The sequence below is a fragment of the Protopterus annectens genome, chromosome 3.part0 (genome assembly GCF_019279795.1).
Source record: "Protopterus annectens isolate FY-2018-M chromosome 3.part0, PAN1.0, whole genome shotgun sequence".
NCBI lineage: Eukaryota > Metazoa > Chordata > Ceratodontiformes > Protopteridae > Protopterus > Protopterus annectens.
The window spans coordinates 616854943-616874360 of NC_056731.1; positions in this window are offsets into that span (position 1 = coordinate 616854943).

Below are 19418 nucleotides of genomic sequence, written 5' to 3' on the forward strand. Positions count from 1 at the left end.
TGCTGCATCATAGGTTTTCCAGCTGTTTAAGAGTGAATCTCCCTCAAACCACAAAAAGGACTAAGCCTCCACAGATGTAAAAAAAAAAACACTTTAAGCATCACCACAGAAAAAAAGTATGTGGTGTACTGTAAACAGACAGGCTCCCCCCTACAGCGACACACACACACACACACACACACACACACACACACACACACACACACACACACACACGCATTTCAAATAACCAATGTTTGCATTAAACCATTACTGTTTGACTACATATTCATTATTTCATTAATTGTTATCCACTACTTTTAGCATGTTCCAGCATTACAACAAAACATTTTAAGTACACACAATTTTCAGACTTCTTTGAGCCTCCTGGAAACAGGCACATAACTTTACAGTAATGTTGGCCTCACCATTTGAAAAACACTGCGCTAGATGTACACAGACAAATGACATACTGTACAAGGAGAACTCATTCCTTCAGAAACACAAATCAGCTGGCACTTTTAAGGAAGACAGAGTGACTGTGCATAACTAAGCAGACATTATTAATGTGGTTAGTATAGTGTAATGCTTTTTGCTTCAAAAAGCAGAATAAGCATTTATAAGACACTAATAGAACTTGTTTCACAAGGGCCAAAGAAACTTACATACATTTCTGGCATACCTCTCAAATGTCCACATTTTTGCAGAATATACAGACTTTTCCTTCATATTTTTGGTCTGTTTCACACAAAATTGTGGTTTACTGGCATATCATTGAGGAATGAAGTCAGAAAATAATGGCACACATTTGAGTTTCAGACGTCATATCCTTCAGAAAATCCATGCTAATGCAAAACCTGTTATTCTATCAACTTTCTAAGTTTGTAAGAGCAATATTTAAAAAGTGCCTCTATTTTTGGGCATTTCTTCCCCCCATTATTTGTGCCTTTGTCCAGATTTCTTGCTGTAAGAGGTTGAGAGGTATGGTTTCTGGTCACGATAATTTAGAAGCTATTAACACATTCATCAGATACTACCAACTGGAAGCATGGTCTACTGACAGAACAGATGTTGGTAAGCTTGCACTTCAGGATACATGTAGCTATCCACCTCTCAGGAGTAACCCAATACTGTACTTGGATTGTATCTAAATGTTATTTACTTAGTTATTTACCTTTCTTGACTGGACTGGTCCAACTAGGCATAGCCTATTATCATGGGAATCCAAAGTTAATATTCATACTGATTAGGTTAAAAGGGATATTTGGCCGGGACACCACTGAAATTCCCTGCCTCTCAGCAAAGAGGCACTAGTGGAAAGACCTATATGTATGTGTCAAACAGCAGAATAAGTTAGTGAGAAGTTCACTACTATCAACAGAGAGGTCACTATTATCGTTTGCTGAATTAGACAAAATCTGATCATTCACAGAAAAGTCATCAAAACTTGATGCTACCACTGACTTGCAAATTATACTGGAGGGTGCTGCATGGAGCTTATTTCTAAAGTATGCTATAATTTCAAAATTCAGGGCCCACTAGGGCCATTTAAGTGTTTGTCAAGAGATAAACCTGAGTTAAAAACCTTATTGTTAAACCAAGTATCTACAGATTTCTTAAACTGATTTGTCACAATTCTTACTTTCATGGTTGTTTTACTGTTGTAATGTCTTCTTCTGTGGTTTCAGCATAATTGTTTCATGATTTACAATTATTTTTTTCCATCTGTTACATTATTTTTCAATGTGCAAAGCTCCTTCTACCTGTGATTCTCTGTGGAATGCCCTCTGACTTTAGATGTGATGTAAGACATTTCCTGAAAATTATCAGTTCAATGCTTGGGAGGACGGGGGTGTTTTGTTTTTTTCCCTAGAGAAAGCAGTGGCATCCAGATTATTGGTTTAACTTCTAATGCCTTCTAAATCCTTATAAGGATTACCCTTATTTCAATTCAGCAGGAAGTTCAGATGGCAGCAATGCTGATGCTGATGAGACTTCATACCATAGTGAAATTCTGCTCTAAAATGACTACTTGACCACACATGCCAATGATTTTATACTTAGAAAAGATGTTCTTAATCTTTACAATGCATTTTTTTTCTCTCAGTCACTTGTCCACCCATCTTGAAATATATGGGTCTATTCCCAAATTGCTGCATTTTAAACACCTTTATTAAATTATCACTTAAGACACAGGCACACATACATAACAGAAAAGTAATCAAACCATAATAACATTTTTCATGCATTGTACATTGCATATATGTTTTATTTCTTTATAACAGCTGTCTGTCATACAGTCAACAATACATGTATTGATGGGGCGTGGCCAAGGATGAACACAGGATAGCAGCAGATTTCTTCAGCTCCACCAATTTCATTACACTGACAGGAATTAATTACTTAAAAAATTAATTTTTGAAGTAATTTTCTTTCTAAATATGTTTGTTTTATATAGTTCTTGAACTATATCTAAAAAAAGAAAGGAAATCTTAACAATATTCCTGTCAGAAATCACTTTGGAAATTTTCCTGTCAGTTTATCAGTCTGAAATGAGTTCCAGTAAGACAAATTCTCAAGACTCCAGCATCAAGAAAGAACTTCAGTCTCTGATAATTATAATCCAACAACTTACTGCTAAGATGGATAAAATGGATACTAAAATAGACACCTTCATAGAAAAAACTACAAAACAAATAGACTTGTTACATATAGGCCTGCAACAACAGAAGATCCAGATGACAGGCATAGAAGAAGCTTTGAATGACATGGAAAATAGAATACAAGAAGAGGAAATCAACATTGAGTTTCTGCTGAAACAAAATACACATTTACAAACAAAGCTGGATGACCTGGAAAATAGATCTAGGCACAATAACATTAGGATTTTTGGACTGCCAGAAAATATTGAAGGTAACAATATTACTTCTTTTTTAACAACATGGCTCCCTAAAACTTTAGACTTACCAGAAGCATTCTCTTTTGGTATCGAAAGAGCACATAGATCTATAGCTAATACTAACTCTAACAAAAATTATCCTAGATCAGTTATAGTTAGATTTCTATCATCTTTTGATAAAGAGATGGTTCTTAAATCTGCTTGGGCTAAAGCTCCTGTTAAGATTAATGAGACAACTGTGCGTTTTGACAATGACTATTCTTCCATGGTAATAGCTAAAAGAAAAGTTTTTCTGCCACTAATAAGGGAGCTTAAAAAGCACAGTTTAAAACATACCTTCTGTTTCCTGCCAAGCTTAAAATCTTCCTTCCTGATGGTCCTAAAATTTTCGATGACTTAGACTCTGCTTTACTGTTTATCAAAAAATAAGATTTTGGATAAAATAGAGGAAATGGAATGGGCTAGTCCTTCATTAAAGAGACTGGCAACTGAAACTTCGTGGAAGACTTCAGAGAAGAAGAAGAGACTAAAAAACAAATGATTTGTTCTATGTTTTTTTTTTCTCTCATCATTTTATTTAATTATTAATCTTTTTAAATATAGTTCCTGCATTTCCAAGAAGCCACAAATATTTTGAAAAAGATTTAATCAAAGTTATTCTCTGTGTGCAAAGAAATGTTTTGTTTCATAACTAGTCAAAATATCTGGAGATTTAATGGCAAGCTGTGATTCAACTTGTTTCTCTTTCTGAAAAGGAGAAGTAAGGTCAGTAATTTGATACATTTTTTTCTTTATCTTTTTTTTTCTTCTCCTTTTCTTTGTTTAAACAATGACATTCTATTTAGATTATGTAGTGGGTAAAGGGTGGGGGAGGGCAGGGAGAGAATAATGAAAATATGATTAATAGAATAATAACATATTTATTCCTTGTAAAAAGTTTATATGTTCTTCAAATGCTATTCCTAATTATACTTTCTTGATTATACTGCTTATGCTTGTTTGTAAATAATCTGTCATGCTTTAACTAATAATAATTAGAACTAAATAATAGTAAATAATGTTTTATTTTTAACTCTATTAATATAAACAGTAAGTAATATTCCATTGTATATACTTCTTATAGCTTTCTCTTACATTTTTTTATTTCTGCCTTACACCCTTTTACTTTCTACTCTCTTTTCTTTTCTTTATTAATATATAGAAATGCTTTTGATCATATAGACACAGTAAATAATAAGATTTGCATAAAAATTGAGTTGGGACAAAAATATTGAGTTTTATTACTTATTAATAATTTTGGGCTTAATTTCACTTACATAGAGGCTGTAATAACCTGTAAAATACATTGTGAAGGTTTTGTCATGTTTAGATGCATTTACACTGCTAAATGAATGTTTGTCACTAGTTTTAATAAGTTTCCCGCCAAAATGTTAAGAGAGACAATCTGGGATGTGGGCTGTCTCATGCACAGTGTCCATGAGCTACTTCAAAAGCTTCAACTCTCAGAATTCTCACAGAGAAGCTGAAAGCAGCCAGTCTCACCTTTGACCTAGATATCACACTGACACATCACAGATTCAGGAATGTCACTCTACCAGGAAATAGAAATGATGCAAATGCGACCATGTGAAGGAAAATGAACTCTTTAACATCTAAATGTGAGTTATTTTATATAATTACTTAAATATCTATGTTATAATTCATAAAATATGTCAGTTATAATGAGTTTAAATAAATCCAAAGAAAAGTGCCAGGGCACGCTGTTAGGTGATCCAAAGATGTTTATTCCACGATGATAAAAACCACGCTGTTTGCTTGACTCAGAAAACAGCTAAATCAACAGAATGCATAAACGCTCTTACATACACACAAAATACTGCGTTTTCGTCACTAAGACTTCATCAGACAATCTAATACCCTTTAACACACATTTAAATACTAAATGATTTAATTAAAATCAATTCCATTGGTCATAGTACTTGTCCTTCTCATTCAAACACACCAATCCATCTGTTCACTTCATTAATATTAATGCCTTTCTCTATAAAGTGCTTTGTGCTTTTTGTTAAAATCTATATTTAAAAGTAATTAAAAACTAACATATAACAATAAATACAAATTGATAGAACGATTGTTTAAATTTAAATATAAATAATTGTACAATTGATAGCTATAAATAAATAACTAAAAACACATTATGATATTAGATCCTTAACATTTACTGTGGTGAATAATACTTGAAAATACATACTGTAGTGGTGCCATCTAGTGTCCAAAGTCCAAACTACTCTATAGTTTGTTGGCTCTTATTTTTAATAGGGGAGATATAGTTAAAAATTCATTAATCCCTGGACTAGTGTTGGAATCCAGGTTAATCTGCCACCATAATTCCTTATTTTCCAGGATTTCCTCCCAGAGACCTCCCCTAATATCTGGTTTAACCTGGTCCAACACAAAAAATTCATATTTAGCTTCGGGGCATGTATTGCTGTGTTTATATAGTGCATTAGTATTTTTGGCTTTCTGGATGTCATAATTGTGTTAATATATTCTACGTTTCAAACATCTCTCAGTTTTGCCTACGTAGAACGACTGACATATCTGGCAAATTGCTATATAAACAACTCCCCTGCTATCACAATTATAATAAGTCCTGCTTTTAATCCTTGTTTTTCTACTATCTAAGAATATTTCTGCTTTATTCATTATGTATGGACATTGTTGGCATCTTCCACATTTGTATGTCCCACACCTCCTAGTATTTCTATCCCAAAATACTTCTTTTCTCCTTTCTAAAATTTTACCTATATTAGGTGGATTTTTGAACACTATCCTTGGTTCCATTCTAGTTATCTCTTCTATGTCTGTTAAAATACTGAACTTTGTCCATTCTTTTTTAAAAAAATCTCTTAACTTTATATTGGAACTGTTATATTCTAAAACTAAGCTTCTCCTGTAACTATCTTGATCAATCTTCTTACTGTTTGTTTCTGTGATGTGGCCCAACCCCAGATTATGCTTGTTCCCCTTACCTAAAATGGGTTCAAATCTACCCGACCTTCCTTCCTCTACTTCACTTCTCAACTTCTTGATGAATTCCTCTGGGTAACCACGTTCTTTAAACATGTTATGTAGTGTCTTACATTCTTCCTGAAAATCTGAGTCATTTGATGTCATTCGGGAACCCCTTACAAATTGTCCTTTGACAATGTTCTTCTTGCTGTGTAAGGGGTGGGCACTATCGTAATGTAAGTAAGAATTCACATAGGTGCCCTTTCTATGCACCTTGCTCTCAAATTTTCCAGCCCTTTTATATATTTCTATATCCAGGTATTTCAGGGACTCTGTGCTGATAGTATAGGTGAACTTCAGAAATTTGGTGGTATGATTGATATATTCCATAAATTCCAAAAAACTTTGCTCACTCCCTATCCAAAAAATGACGATATCGTCCAGAAACCTATGGTATAATGTCCATAGTTCCTTAAACCTGCAATTTGTGATAAATTGTTCTTCCCATTTGGAAAGTACAATATTAGCGTATGTGGGGGCACAAGCGGCCCCCATGGACACACCCGTCTTCTACTTATAATATTCACAATCAAACATGATAAAATTGTATTTTAAGACAGTGTCCATTAAAATCACACTTGCTATTTTGTCATTGAGACTCAAAAAGTCATCCTCAAAAACAGACTCTTCGAATGAATTCATACCCTCAAAATGTGGTATGCATCCGAACAAATCAATGACATCAATAGTAATAAACTTGATATCATCTCTATACTTGTCTTGTTTTAGTTCCCCCAAAAAATCCCAAGAATCTTTAAGAATAAATTTATTGTTGACCCATATGTGTTTGGTCTTAAAATCTACAAATTTGGCTAGGGGAACAGTTTTAGAGCCCTCAGCGGAGACGATTGGTCTGAGGGGTGGGTTTTCCATATCCTTATGGATTTTCGGAATTCCGAATATAGTAGCTACCTTAGGTTTCTTTACTTCTAGATATTTAAAGATTTTCTCATCTATTCTTTCTTCTGTCAATAAGTCTTGTAAAACAGAGTCAATCCTGTGGTAGGCCACATTGATTTCATTTAATGATACTCCTGTATATTTCATTTCATCTCTTAAAATAGTGTTCATCTTTCCTTCGTACAAAAATTCTGTCCATAATGACTATCCCCCCACCCTTATCTGGTTTCATAACCCTCAGGGATGCATTACTACTCAATTCCTTTAAAGTTTCATTCTCATTCTTACTTAAGTTGTGATGTACCCAACTTCCATTATGTTTTTTTCTAACTGAATCAGTCATAATGTTTTCAAAATTCTTTATTTGAGGGTATAATGGGGGGTTGTAAGTGGACTTTCTCCTCAACATATTGTCACCCCCTCCTTCTTTTTTATTATTAAAGCCCATCTTTGAAGCCATAACTTCCAAGTTAATCTTCCTTGTAAATAACTTGACGTCCAAAATAGTACGGGTAAAATCCCCTCTACTATTAGGTATATATTTTAATCCTTTGCTGAGTAAAGAAAAGTGGTTGGGATTTAATATGAGAGAACTAAAATTGTAGATAGTGAAATTGTTGTAGGTGTGTTTGACTGTATTATTATCTAAATTATTGTTGTCTGTATCATCAGGGATGGTAAGAATGACCACTGGGCTCGGGGTATCTAATAAAATCTCCCCTGCCCTCTCCCCCCCCCCATTTCTGAAAATTTTCTCTATAATAGTTATTACCTTCCTGTGTAGTTCCCCTATTCTGTATGGGGGGAAACTCTGTGTCATAACATGCTACATTCCATCCATATGCCTCTCTTGACCCTTGTCTATTAGTGTATTGTGCATTCCTTCTATTGTTGTTCCTTATCCCCTTGTGTGTGCTATTATTTGTCTGAAAATTAGGTTTGGGATAACTTGTGTGATTTTCATATTCCATAACATCCCTTTTCAATTTTCCCAGCTTTCGCTGTATCACTTCCTCACACTTTGTATCTATATCCTTTCTCATGGAAAAATATCTATCATTTTCCTCTTTAATACCATGAATTAAATCAGTTGTGATACAGGCATCCAAAGTTGCAATTTCATTCCCCAATTCCTTTTGTTTGTTATTGTTTTCTTCAATAATTAACTTAATAACTTCTAACCCACAGTTATTAAAAACATTAATCAAACATTCATGAAAATGGGAACCAATCTGAACATTGTTTGGGTATTTAAATACCCTTAAGCCTTTAGGGACGATTTCCCTCTCCAAACATTCTTGTAAATAAGCGTTTTCAATACTTAAAGTTCTATGTTTCATTAACAATTTGTCCAATCTGGAAATTTTCATTGCATAGGTCTCCTTATCATCAGAGCAAACATTGTTGCTATTGTTTACTTTAAATTGAATGTCTTGTTTGAGCCATTCAGCTGTAGGTTTCTTTTTAATAGAGGCTTTTGAACAGACAGTACCTTGCAAACTAGTCGTCGGATTAGTATGTCTCTTAGGGATAGCGCCTGTATCCCTTCCGTTGTTGTTCCCTGCTTCCTCTGCATTCGACAAGTCGAGTAAAATCCCAGGGGTGATGTTAGGGTTGAAATTAGTCCCATTGTGAAGATCGCCGGCTCCACAGTTGTCGCCAATAAGCTCTCTCTTCCGCTTCCCCCTGTGACCTTCTGGCTCTTCAGCTCCCTCGACCCAATCCATGGAATGCTTGCTTCCAGCTACGAGGCTAGAGCACAAGGGAGTTAACAGGTCAATCAGTTCTGTTAACTGTCCAATAAGCCTTCTAGTTTGACCTGCTTCCTCATGCGACACGAAGCTCATCCTTCAGATCACGAACAGAGCACTCTTCTTTGGATTTATTAGTTTTTCATCTAGTGCTTATATCCGTTTTACAGTTTGTAGTTCAGTGAGGAGGGACCGCCTGTTCCATGGATATATGAACACAATTATGACATCCAGAAAGCCAAAAATACTAATGCACTATATAAACACAGCAATACATGCCCCGAAGCTAAATATGAATTTTTTGTGTTGGACCAGGTTAAACCAGATATTAGGGGAGGTCTCTGGGAGGAAATCCTGGAAAATAAGGAATTATGGTGGCAGATTAACCTGGATTCCAACACTAGTCCAGGGATCAATGAATTTTTAACTATATCTCCCCTATTAAAAATAAGAGCCAACAAACTATAGAGTAGTTTGGACTTTGGACACTAGATGGCACCACTACAGTATGTATTTTCAAGTATTATTCACCACAGTAAATGTTAAGGATCTAATATCATAATGTGTTTTTAGTTATTTATTTATATCTATCAATTGTACAATTATTTATATTTAAATTTAAACAATCGTTCTATCAATTTGTATTTATTGTTATATGTTAGTTTTTAATTACTTTTAAATATAGATTTTAACAAAAAGCACAAAGCACTTTATAGAGAAAGGCATTAATATTAATGAAGTGAACAGATGGATTGGTGTGCTTGAATGAGAAGGACAAGTACTATGACCAATGGAATTGATTTTAATTAAATCATTTAGTATTTAAATGTGTGTTAAAGGGTATTAGATTGTCTGATGAAGTCTTAGTGATGAAAACGCAGTATTTTGTGTGTATGTAAGAGCGTTTATGCATTCTGTTGATTTCGCTGTTTTCTGAGTCAAGCAAACAGCGTGGTTTTTATCATCGTGGAATAAACATCTTTGGATCACCTAACAGCGTGCCCTGGCACTTTTCTTTGGATTTATTAGTTTTTCATCTAGTGCTTATATCCGTTTTACAGTTTATAATGAGTTTAAATGATACAGTTTCTTGTAGTAAGTAAATGTCTTATTTTAGAAGGCATAGAAAATGAAACATTTATTCAAGTGTTTTTGAAAATCTACTTAACAGCAGCTTAATAATCTGTGTTAAAAACTTATGTTCCAAACATATACATTACTATAACTCATTTAATTCATCTGATTGACAAGCATAAATAATTTTATAACTCTATTCTGGAAGAAATTGTCATGTGATATATTTTAAAGCAGTAGTATAGCATGGTTGTAAAATCTGGTTACTAAAATGTGTTTGCTGTGCATTATTTTGTATAAAGCAGACAGATTTATTGTAGGGACAGCAAGTAAGATAGTGCTCGGCAAGGACACAACTCAGTGAGATCATATATATATATATATGTGTGTGTGTGTGTGTGTGTGTGTGTGTGTGTGTGTATGTGTGTATATGCATGTGTACATAAAAAAAAATATTAGTTTTCTTTCTCCTTCCTGTCATACTTCCAGCATTTACTATCTATCTGAGGAAAAATTATTTGAAGAAAATACCCATGCAAACACTTACAGTCAAAAATCCTAAACCCGTATGCACTTTGTTGCATAATAGGGAGCCATACACATCTTTTTTTTCTTTTGTAAATTGCTTTTCTAGTCTCTCTTCCTAATCGCTTCTAATCTCTTCTGATTGATTATTATAGTTATTGTGTAATATTTGATATGCCATACTAATTATCCCTTTTTTAATAGCAGCATCTGTTCTTGACTCAACTAAACAACTACTAGACCTGGTCTTTCACTTAGGACCCCCTTATCCCTTTGTTTTTGCCTATACGCTATCATAAATCCCTGGCAGGGAAGGCAATCTCTAAACTGCAGTGCAACTTTCTGTTTCATCCTACAGTAAATTATAGCCCCATCTTGCCTATTTTCTGTACCTCTATATGTAGTTATCCTTATTGGTAAAATCTCCATTCTCCATTTCTGCAACTTTATAAATATAATACTTTGTATGCTTATCATTATTCTCCTTAAGGATGTGCATCCCAAATCCTATTATCTATTTTAGAACACCCCCCTCATTTCATCATCAATTCTTTCCATTTTGATATATAATCTTCTGCTTGTGTTATGTATATGAGCCTTAACTGCATAGCTGTAAACTACCCATACAAATCAGGTAATCCTAAACCACCTGTTCTATGGGGAGGATCAGCTTATCCTAATTAACACCTGCCTACTTCCTCTCACAAGTAAATTCCTTCAACTGTTTTTTAATTATTGTCAACAACTTCTCTGGTTGATAAAAATATTCCTGACCTGCATAGAAAACTAAAGAGACTAAAACATTTCATTGCTTGCATCTTATCATCCAGAGCACAAGAGCTTCCATTTTCTCAGGTTTTGTATTATCTTTTGTTTAGTCTCTTCCCACATATCCTAGGTGATTTAACAGAATCCCTTTTAATCCAAATACCTAAATACTTCATATTATCATAAATACAGGCATTGCTAAACCAATGAAACAATGAATTAATGAACCAATTAATGTCTGGATACATACTTTACCACTATAACCTTTGTTTTATCTTCATTAATTATATACTCCAAAACACTTGAAACTGTCTCAAAATGTTCCACAATACAGAAATGTCCTTGTCTATGTTTATCACGTAACAAAATAATATCATCTGTAATTAAACCTAGTTTTTCCTGACTACCATACAAATTAAGTCCTTGAATTTCTGAGTGCTTTGTTTTCTTTGCCAGTGTCTCTAAGTATAAACCAAATACCACAGGGGAAAAAAGACAGCCCTACATAGTCCCTGTGTTCCAACACAGCTTATCAGAGTAGAAGACTTCCACCTTAATTCTCAACTCTGATCATTCATAAATCCTCCTAGTTAACCTTATTACTGTATTAGGAAATACAAATGATACCATTGCCCTACTCATATTTCTGCATAAAGACCCACCAATTTGCCCCCTCCACAAAGCCACATTGATTCATACCTATAAAATTTGCAAAACCTTTGCCATTCTTTTAATTAGCATAAACACTTTATAATAATGGTTTAAAATCGAAGTGGGTCTATATGAAGCTAGGTCTAATGGGTCCTTACCATCTTTGGGTAATAAATCAATCACAACTTTCTTTCAAAATATCGGTGCTTCCTCTCCTTTTAAAATACTGTTAAAGAAAATCTTCCAGATCTTTATCAATTTCTGCCCTCCTAATTTATAAACATCCATAGGAATGCCATCTATTCCTGGAGACTATCCTGTAAATTGATTACACATCACCATTTTTATCTCACCTCCTCCTATCTTAACTATTAGGTTATTCTGCCTCATCTACATCTATCCTTGACATACTTAACTCTTCCATAAATATTTTGATTTGTGCTTTTTTTCTTGGCTTCCACATTCCTCTGTTTCATACTAATTTCCTAAAATTTATGAAATATTTCTAATATCTCTATAGGTTCTCGGGTTAGTTTTCTTGTTATAGGCTCTCTAAGTTTGGTAATAACTCTTTCTACTTTTGTTACTTCAGTCATTGTGCTAAACGCTTTTGTGCACTGAAGTTGTTCTCAAAATAGTTGCTTAAAAGCAATCTTTCTAAACTCATGGGCATTATCCAAAATACTCCATATTTTTCCTTTAGCTCTCTGCAATTGCTCTTCTTGTTCTGTTAGATTTGTCTTACTCTCCAAAATGTTCAATGTTGTCAGTAGCTCTAAATAGCTCCTGTTACTTCTTACACACATCACTATCTCTTTTAGTTCTATCTTATTTTAAACTCCATTTTCATTTTATCCCAATCACTAACTGTAGTTAGAGTGTATGTGCTGTATCTTTAAGAAGCATATCAAGGACTGAACATGCACATATAAATAGTAGGCACGTACTATACCCAGTGCCATTTTAAGAGTGCAATAGAGTGCCATAGAGTGAGCATGTATAAATGCAATAGCTAGTTTGTATATACGTTACCTAAGTTAAAGTCAGTAAACTTCTATAATGATGTGTTTGTATATAATAAAGTTGCCTGAACAGAACCCACGAAGGCTCTTTTATTGTATGCTGAGCAGGAGAATGATATGGTGTCAGAAGTGGGATCCCAGAGATTGCTATTTGGAGCTATGAGGTACAGAGATGACAGTGAAGGTAAACTAAGAGAAACGAATACGAAAAGAGGCAGAAAAGAACCAAAGGTAATGAAAATTTGCACAAACAGCTTATTTTATAAAAAAAGATAAAATGGAGCATTATAAGGGCACAAACTGCATTATTAAACAAGCGGGAGGCACAAAAGGTTTATTAACGAAGGGAAATGTTTAAGATTAAGATATTTGATGAAACAATTATCAGAAAGCAAAATGAGTATGTTTAAAGCAAAAAGAGTGTGTTTGAGGCAAAACAGGCATGTTTAGAGTAAAACAAGTACAAGAAAAGTAAGATGGCCATCAAAAGAGATTAAACCAGCAAAACAAATATAATAAGGGCAAAAAGGGCACATTATGCATAAATAAAGCAAGGCAACTGCATGTTTTGGCAAAGTGCTGTGTTTAGCCATAACTACGACATCTTATTGTATTAAGGGCATAACTAGAGTTATTCAAAGTATCTCAAAGTGTTTAAAAGTGCTTATTACTGTGCATGTATTCTGAAGAGTTAATATGTGTGCAAAGTGCAGCTATTTTGTGAAGTACAGTCAAAGTATAGCCATTTTGAAAAGTTTCTTGTGCTGGGTGTGTCTACTTGCAAAGTGTCATCATTATAGAGTATTTCTTGCACTATAAAGAATTACTGAGCAAGATACCATCATTTTGGGGAAATTTCAGTGTGCAGTGTACTGTTTATTCACAAAGTGCAATTACTTTGAAATGTTTCTGACTCAGAGTTTCTTTTGCCCAGTTCATTTGCATCGTGCAGTTATTTGAAATGTTTTACATACTGCTAAGAGGTGATTTGTTTGCAGTACAGTAATTTCATGAGTATTACAATGCCTGAGAGGCTTATTTCACAAAGTTCAGTTATTTAGAGGCTTGTTGTGCTATTGGGCAAAGTTGTGAATACTGGTATAAATGTCTGGCATATGTGTATGTGTATGTATTTGTGCATACTTGCAAAACCCTTCACTGGTTTGTGTTAATATGGCAGATGGATTTCAAAAACCCTTACCACTTGTATTTGATCAGAATATTGCAGAGAATTGGAGAATATTTTAGCAAAAGTATAACATTTTTATACAAGCAGCTTATTCAGACAAAGATGCATGCACCAGGGCATTCAGTTTGCTAAACCTAGCTGAGTCAGAGGCCATTGAAAGAGAGTGTTCCTTTGTGTATGCACCAGCAGTATATGAGAGAGAAGGTGAAAATCATCATATTGTTGTACAGGCCAAATCAAGGGAAGACCCCAAGTGTTTGAAGCGTAAATTTGGTGAAATGTGTACCCCAGACAAATATTACATTAGAGAGGCATTTGTTTTGCATTTCTTTCACACATAAGATCAGAAACCAGGGGAAACTTTCACAGCTTATATTATGGATCTGAAAAACAAAGCTAAAATGTGTCTGTTCAGTGATTTAAAAGATGAGTTAGTAAAAGACAGGCTCGTGTGTGGTATTAATGGTGCTGTTGTGAGAGAGATTTGCTTCATGACAGTGATTTAACTTTGAGTAAAGTTACAGAGATTTGTCAAATCCATGAAGTTACAGAAAAATACACACGTATGCTTGCAAGTAACGAGCATGGTTTCAACAGGCTCTAGAGCAAATATAGATAGCATGCAACACATGGCAAACAGAAGTAGGTCTAAGCACATGGGAGTCACAGCCTCTGCTGGTTCACCAGGGGAAACCACATAGCTTTCCAGTAAGTTTTAAGAAAGGAGCATGCTCAGTGCAGTACAAACATGAAGCAACAAAACCCAAGCCCAGCTTTATTGTTAACTGTCGCAATTGTGGTGCCAATCATGAGTCTAAAAGAGAGAAATGCTTAGCATTTGGTCAGCAAAGTCACAAGTGTAAAAAATGGAACCATTTTCAAAAGTTTTGCAAATCAAGTAAAACCCACACAGTTACAAAGAAGGGTCACACAAAAAAGCAAATTGATCAAGTAGACTGCATCCCTACTTTCTATGTAGATGGTGTATCAGTAATTGATGAAAGAGTTGATGCAGTGAATTTGCTGGCAAAGGGTGAAATGTTTTGTACTGCCCAGATCAATGGTAAATCTACTGAGTTTAAATTAGACACTGGTTCAAAGTGTAATGTTATATCAGCAGACACATTTGCCAAAGTGAGAACTAATGAGCAATTCAATGTTGCCAGTAGTGCAAAACATGTTGCTTAAGAAGGTGAAGAAATTCAAACAGAAGGCTCATTAATGCTTTCATGTTATTTGTCTGACTGTTACAGCTTTATTCTATGTAGTTTGAAAAGCTGTGCAGTCATTATTGGGTCTCAGAGACAGTATGAGAATGAATCTGCTTTCTTTTGCCAAAGAAGTTCATCATATACTGTAAGTGCATATCCTAGTTTGAATTTTCATGAAGCCATTTTCTCAGAGTATGCTGATGTTTTCAATGACAAGTTGTGCAAACTTCCAGTTGTGTATTCCATTAAGTTAGACCCAGAGGTCACTCCCATAGTCAGACCAGCAGGAAAGATTCTGATAGTTATGCAGGATAAAGTCAAAGCTTAGTTGGATAAAATGGTACAGCAAGGTATAATTTGTCCAGTTACAGAGCCAACTGAATGGGTGTCGTCCATGGTAGCAGCCAACAAAAAAGGCTCAGAAGAAATCAGAATATGTATTGACCCAGGAGATCTGTGCAAAGCATTGAAAAGACCACATCATCCAATGTGTACAGTCGAAGAGGTCGCAGCTCTGATACTGAATGCTACTGTTTTTTCTGTCTTGAATGCAAAAAGATCATTTTGGCAAGTGATGCTTGATTGCAAATCCTCATTACTGACTACTTTCAGTACCCTGTTTGGCAGATACAGGTTCCTCTGGATGCCATTTGGAATAAATTTTGCAAGTGAAGTCTTCCAGCGTGTAATGGAGCAAATTTTTTCAGGTTACCCTTGTGCCGTAATAGTAGATGATTTATTGGCTGGAGGCAATGGTGAAGCAGAGCATGACAGAAACCTAAAGAGAGTTCTAGACAGAGCACATGAAGTAAACTTAAAGCTCAGTCCCCTGAACTGTAACTTCAGACTACCAGAAGTTAAATATGTAGGCCATTTATTTACCAGTACTGGCTTGAGACCAGACCCCACCAAGCAAGCAGGTATTCTTGAGATGTCAGCACCAGATAATATTCAAGCTCTACATTGTTTCCTAGACATGGCAACTATTTAGGCAAGTGTATAGCAGACTTCAGTGAGTTGACAGCACCTTTAAGAGAGCTGGCATGCAAAAATGTTCATGGTCTTGGTTGGAACAGCACCGGAAGGCATTTGAAGACTTTAAGCAGAAAATTGCCACCTCACCTACATTAAGATACTATGATATCAATAAACCAATCACTCTTTCCTGTAATGCTTCAAAAGTTGGTCTTGGTGCAGTTATTCTTCAAGAAGGCAGACCAGTAGCCTATGCATCTAGAACACTTACCCAAACTGAAATAAAATATGCTCAAATTAAAAAAGAACTTTTGGCAATAGTATTTCCATGTTCCAAGTTTCATGATTATATCTATGGTTGAGCAACTCAGATTGAAACTGATCACCAACCTCTAGTTACTATTCTAAAGAAGCCTATGCATTCAGCTCCAGCAAGATTACAAAGAATGATGCTCAAATTGCAAAAGTACAACTTCTATACGAAAGGCAAACTTTTTTATTTGGCTGATACCTTATCCAGATTGCAAGGAAATAGGAACAGCTTGAAGCAGAGATTGACTTTGACGTGATGGCAGTGTGTAATTTCTCTACCACTAGACTTGATGAGCTGAAAGATCGCACAAAGACTGATCCAATTTTGCAAACGCTTGACCACTACATTAATGTTGGATGGCTGTCAAAGCAATCTAGTGTACCACTTGAAGTGCAAACCTATTTTCCTTATAGAGTTGAGATGTTGTTGGAAGATGGCATTATTTTCAAAGGTCCTAAAATTGTTGTTCCTGCTTCCTTACAACACGAACATATCCAGATTTTGCATTGTGGTCACCCAGGTTCCTTCTTCATTACTGACAAACACTGATAAAGTGTGGGACAATCAACATTACATAGTATTGGTAGTCTCTTATTTGAACTGGTTTGAGATTAATTTACTTCTTAATCTAACATCCACTACTGTTATTACTAAGTTGAAATGTCATTTATCAATCCATGGTAGTGTACACAAAGTTATTTCTGACAATAGTACTCAATTTACTAGTCAGTTATTCCAGACATTTGCAAGAGAATGGGACTTTGTACATGTTACTACCAGTCCTGAATATCCACAGTCAAATGGACTAGCTGAATGTGCACTCCAAAGTGCAAAGCGATTACTTGAAAGGTCAAAGAGTGACAATACCGATGTCTTTTTGAATTTACTTAATCTTAGAAACATAACCCGTGACGATATACCTGGCTCACCTGTTCAAAGACTTCTATCTAGGCAAACCAGAACAAAACTACCTATTAATTCCAGTTTATTAAGGCCTAAAGTTAAGAACAACAGAACCATCAAAGCCCAATTATTCAAGAAGTGTTCTATCCAGAAGTCCAGTTATGATAAATCGAGCAGATTTCTTCATCTGTTGAAAGGAGAGACAATGAAGATACAAATGGCAAAAGGTTTCAACCAGATCAGGGCTGGCCTTTGGTCAACTGGTGCCCTAGGCAAAAGGTCTCCACAGCACCCACTCAACACCACTTGGTACCCCCATCCTGCTCTACCTACACCATCCAGATTACTGGAAAAGTGTCCCTGCGAGAGTGATGCCCTAGGCAGCTGCTTAGTTGGCCTATGCCTAAAGATGGCTATGGACTAGATTGGTCAAGTTACAGGTATATGTACTGAGCCAAGATCCTACTTCGTAGAATCTGAGGGTATGGAGTACAGGAGAAATCACAGACATCTTCTTCCTGTACTAGAATCATTGTCAGCATTGTTCCTGTGATACAGACTCTAGATCTCAGAGCAAGTCAGACACTGTTCCCATCCCAGAACATGTTAACCTCTACTTCCATTCCTGAGGATGTTCCAGATACTCCCAAGATTGAACATTCTGCTGAGACAGTTCCAGTTGCTAAATCTAATTCTCAGTTCTATGTCATATGATTTGGTCGTATTTCCAGACCCAGTGTGAAATGCACATAACTCTTTATATGTACCTAGTTCTATATAATTGCATGACAAAGAACTATTTGTATTAGCTGCATGCCAAATGAAATTCATAGCATTGCATGATCTATTTCTCAAAGAGTGAGGATGTAGCTCAGAGTGTATGTGCTGTATTTTTATGAAGCATATCAAGGACTGAATGTGCACGTATAAATAGCCCAGTGCCATTTAGAGAGTGCAGCCAGAGTGAGCATGTATGAATGCAATAGCTAGTTTTTATATGTTACCTAAGTTAAAATCTGTAAACTTCTATTGTGATGTATTTTTAAAAATCCGTCTATTGTGATGTGTTTATATATAATAAAGCTGCTTGAACAGAACCCACAAAGACTCTTCTATTGTATCCTGAGTAGGAGAGTGACAGTAACTATCCCTTCTGAAGAAATTTCTATCTCCCCTAGTAACTCTTGAATACTTTTCACTACACAATACTAAAACTCCTCTCTTTTTACACATATGTAGGTAAACATCAGTGTCTCATTTTTATTTCATTACCCTATATCTACTGCCAATCATTAGCGGACCGGAGTTCCGCTGTGGCGACCCCTTACCGAAAAAAAGCCAAAAGACAAGCAACAACCATGTATTTTATCTTATATTTGTGAATGATCTGGAATAGTTACTGGATATGTGCTGAAGCTTTCCAATAAATATACATATTTCTGTGAAATATAATTTCTATACATTCTAACCCAGTCTAATCCACATTGGGGAGTAATATGTAAATTCTGTCCAAGTTCCTAATACTGAATTCACATGCTCTATACCAAATATTTTTAAAAATTTCTGTAGAAATCTACCCTCTTTTGTTATATTTTCCCTTCTAGGCCCCCCTGATATATTTTCACTACTGCAAATCAAGCTCCAGTTCCCACCTATAAATAATACTCCCTGCTGAAAGCTGATTATTTCTTCCCAACTTTTCTTAAGCTCTATAACAGCAATTTTTGTTGGAATAAAATACATGCCAGCATAATCCCCTCTCTCTTGCCAATAGCCCCTTATTACCACACATCTGCCATTATTGTATTTTCCATCTTCTATCACAATTGGAGCCCATCCAGAAATTATTATTACCCCCTGTTTCCTTTGTCCATGATATTCTGTTGAATATCCTGAAATCCTTTCTTTGTCAAATTCGTATGCTCATTTTATCCACATGTGTCTCCTGTAACACTGCCATTTGCATCCTACATTTCTTAAAATAATTCAGCATGCTTTCCTTTTTGTCTATATCTGTAAGGCCATTCACATTTCAAGATAATATGGACACAGTAGCAATTATGATAGAAAGCTGTTGCTCCCCCATTATACATGGCATTTATTTTTTATGAGCATTTCCAACTTTAGTCTTAAATGCACACACTTTTTGGTAGGCTGATCTTTTATACATTTGTTCCTTCTCATCT